Genomic DNA, 4,309 nt, shown 5'->3' with positions numbered 1-4,309 from the left:
TGAATAATGCTGCTATGAACATTGGTGTACAAGTCTCCATTTGAACTCAAGCCTCAAAAGAAAAAAAGTAAGCCATATCATAGTCAAATTTGCATAATCAAAGACAAAGAGAGAATTGTGAATGCAGTTAAAGAAAAACAAAGAATAATCTACGAAGGAGAGCAAGTAAAATCACATTTTGATTTCTCATCAGACATCATGCCAGTAAGAAGACAAGGGAATGGAACTGATCAAACATTAAAAGAACACAACTATCCAGCTGGCTCGGTTGCCTCAGTGGTGCCAGCCTGTCTTTGGGTTCCGGGCTGCTGCAGGACTGGCACAGCCATGGCAGGTGCACTGATGTAGAAGGCAGCCAACTAGATCAACAGCGAGGACTTCCAGGACTACCTCATGAGCACTTCTGGGAGCCAGTAGCCAACCGGAGTCTCCCCATCGCTGCCATCAATGACATGAAGAAGTCTCCGGAGATCAGCAGCAGCTAGATAATGTTTGCTCTCTGCTATTACTCTGTGACGTTGATGGGAATGGCCTACAAGGTCCAGTGTCAAAGCTGGCTCCTGTTTGCATGCCATGCTACCAACGAGGTGGCCCAGCTCATCCAAGGAATATGAACTGAGTAAAAAGGCATCCGCATAGCAGTGGGATAGAGGACCTCCCACTCCGTGGAGGGTCAGCGCCATCCACACCACAAAGTCACAGATCCAACATCCTGGACAGTCACCCCGAAAGAACAGACTGTGTGCTATTTCTAACTGGCTGATTTCTAGAAATAGCTGAGAGTGCCTGACCCCATTCTCTCTGCCTTGCTATCACTGACTAGCTCACTTCTCATCATAAAGAATAGTGCAAAATATGCAAGAAATTGAAGACTTTCAGCTAAAATGAATGGTTTTAGCTGCAGTAGCATATGTATTACCTATTATAATCTGCTCAGTGAGAAACTAACAAACAAACAGGAAACCTTACTGCTAGAATTTCTGACTCCTCCTTCAAGATCATGAGACAGTCAATAGCTTGCCAAATTCCTGAGATCTTTTTTCTGACATCTGAGAGTGTTCTGTATATTTCCATGCCATTACTGAATAAACAATGTCAATGTTTGTTAAAAACAATGTCAATGTTTGTTAACACACACACACCCCCCAAAAAAAAGACAGAAAAAAAGCAAACACCAAACCAAACATAACTGTCAACCTAGAATACTGTACCCAGCAAAACTGCTCATCAGATATGATGGAAAGAGAAAAACATCCTCAGAAAAGTAGAAACAAAGAAAGAGGGTTCATAAAAACAAGACTGAAGTTGCAAGAAATACTAAAAGAAGTCCTTCCAACAGATATGCCACAAAAAGTGAATAAATCAAAGTACCAAGAAATAACACAAAATAGAATTCAATAAAAATGACAGCAATAAAGATTTGCCTCTCAATAATTTAACTACATGTGAATGGTTTAAAGGCATCACTTAGGAGGAATGCAGCAGCAGATTGGACAAAAAACCAAACCTCATCAATATGTAGTGTAAAAGAGACTCAACTCAAAAGCAAAGATAAAGACAGATTAAAAAGGAAAACAGGGGGGAAAATATCAAATAATGGCAACCCTAAAAAAGAAGTAGTAGCAACACTAATATTTTCTAAAATAGACTTGAAGGTAAAAACCATCATGAAAGACAAAGAAGGACACTTTGTTGTTGTTACTTGCCATCGAGTCATGGATGATTCATAGCGACCCTATGAACAAAACACCTCAACACTTAAACAACTTTCATCATTTTTCTAAGTTCACAGAGTTTCCAGAGGCAAGCTGTTTTGGAAATGGATGACACTCCTGCTTCCAAGCCTGTTTTAATTTGGGAGTTCCATTAAACACTGTCCACTATGGGTAACCATGACTGCATTTGACACATCAGTGTCAGTGTTTAGCATCACAGCAACCATGAATTACCTTTGTACAGCAAAACAACAGACCAATGCTAAACCATTTAGAAGAATGTTTGACGAAAAACAATTAAAGCCAGGCCTGGGGGCCGAAGATAAACATCACCCACCTTTCGGCTTGGTAGCATCAATTTCTATTCACTAGGCCAACAGAGCTCTCTCTCTGACTCACAGCAATTCTATGAACAACAGATATAAACCTTGCCTGATCCTATACCATCCCCACAATCCAAGACACACTCCAGTCCATTGCTATAGTCACCGTATCAATCCATCATGTTAAGGATCTTATTTTCTTCTCTGACCTTCCATAAAGTTGACACTACATAAGCTTAAAGGGTCAACAGAACAAGAAGGTATAACCATAATAAATCTCTATGCATCAAATGATAAATCTGGGAATACACAAAGCAAATGTTAACACACTGAAAAAAGAAATAGACAACACCATGATGATAGTAGGATACCTCAAGAAACTGTTCTCAATAGAAATAGGGTAACTGGAAACAAACGCATCAAAAATGCTGAAGAACTAAACTACATAATTAACAAACTTGAACTCACAGATAAGGCCTGGGTAATGCACAATTAAAAAGCTCAGAATACATTCTTCTTCAACATTTACAGAAAATACTCCAGAAGAGATCTTAGTTTAGGTCACAACAGAACCAATCTATATAAAAAAGATAATAATGGAATTGTGTGAAAAACTATAACAAATATAGAAACTCAGAAACTCACAACCTATCTGAACAAAGGCTGAAGTAAAATACTTGAACAGATTCATCCCAAATGAAGAAACCGGTGCAGGAATGGTAAAATACAGAAATGTTGGGCCACGCAGGGCAAGAGCGAGTGTCTTGGGAGACTTAGTGTCACCTGCACGTGGCCTCTGGCTTCTTGAAAAGTGGCAGGTAAGGAAGGCTCCGGGTCCTTGTGGCTTTCATTCTGCCCCATATGGGTGTCGGCAGAGCAGACTTGCCAGATGAACTGGGGGTCTCTGGCCCAGAGTTTGCCATCATTTGGGCAGCTGGAGTGATAAAATACTGAAGGGCCCAAGCCTGTTTTTCATTGTTTATGTTCAAACATTCTTCTAGGTCGTATAGCCCTGGTCAGTTGACTTGCCATATGGTGGTAACTTGTGGTGGCTTTGAAGATGAACACTGTGACCTTGATGTGTCAAATGCATTAATGGTTACCCATGGTGGACAGTGTTTAATGGAGCTCCCAGACTAAAACAGGTTTGGAAGCAGGAGTGTCATCCACTTCTGAAATAGCTTGCCTCTGGAAACTCTATGAACCTGGAGAGAGGATGAAAGTCACACAAGTGTTGAGGACTTTCCTTCATAGAGCCGCTGTGAGTCACCTACGACTCAACAGCACTTAACAACAACAACCAAAATATCACCCAACAACCACGTAACACCCTGACCAGATAATTTTACTAAACATATGAAAAGAGATGTCTCAAATTCCACAGAGTGTATTTCAAAAACAGAAAATAAAATACAATGCTTCCAGACCCATTTTATGGAGAGCACATATTCAAAATAAGGTAATTACACCACCAAATAGATAACTATAAACCAGTATATCTCATGAACATAGATTAAAAAAAATTAACAAAATTCTAGCCAGTAGAATCCAACAACATCTCAAAAGACATCATGATCAAGTGGGAGTCATAACAGGCATGCAAGATTGAGTTGACATAAGAAAAACAATAAATATAATCCACCACATCAATAAAACAAAGGATAAAAACCACATGATCTAATCAATTTCTCTTTTGACCAAACTCTAACACACATTTCTGATACAAGCACCAAACAAAATAGGGAGAGAAGCTCCTCAATGTGTTGTCATAGTTGTTGTTATGTGTCATCAAGCCATTTGCTACTCATAGCAGCTCATACAACAGCTCTGAACCCTGCTCTATCTTGAGCCTATGTAATTGTCTCTGATGCGTCTACCAGCATAACCTTGGTCACTGAGTCAATCCATCTCATCCCGTGTCTTCCTCTCTAGCACTGTGCTTCCACCCTTCCAAGCATGATGTCCCTTTTCAAAGACTGGTCCCTCTTCACAACATGCTCAAAGTATGTCAGATTGCGCTTCAGAATCCTTGCCTCCAAGGAGCAGCTAGGTATCACCTTCAATAGGATGAATGTGCTTATTCTACTAACAGTATGTGGCATATTCAATACTCTTCTCCAGCACCACAACTTAAAGGTATCAATTCTCCTTATATAATCCCTAATCATTGTCCAGCCTTCTGATTCATAGAAAGTAATTGTGGAGGCCATGGCGTGGATGAGGTGTACCTTAGTCTCCAGAGTGATATCATTGCTTTTCAGTCTCCAGAGA

The 4,309-nt window shown here is 40.1% G+C and overlaps 1 pseudogene; it reads left to right on the top strand.

The window, feature by feature from the left end:
• Positions 1-327: 327 nt before the first annotated feature.
• On the top strand, positions 328-639 carry LOC102850240 (annotated as a pseudogene).
• The last annotated feature ends 3,670 nt before the right edge of the window (positions 640-4,309 follow it).

The sequence above is a fragment of the Elephantulus edwardii genome, unplaced genomic scaffold (genome assembly GCF_000299155.1).
Source record: "Elephantulus edwardii isolate Elephantulus edwardi_28Jun2011 unplaced genomic scaffold, EleEdw1.0 scaffold00025, whole genome shotgun sequence".
NCBI lineage: Eukaryota > Metazoa > Chordata > Mammalia > Macroscelidea > Macroscelididae > Elephantulus > Elephantulus edwardii.
The sequence above is the reverse complement of the archived record's forward strand: the minus strand, read 5'-3'. Positions and strand labels throughout refer to the sequence as shown.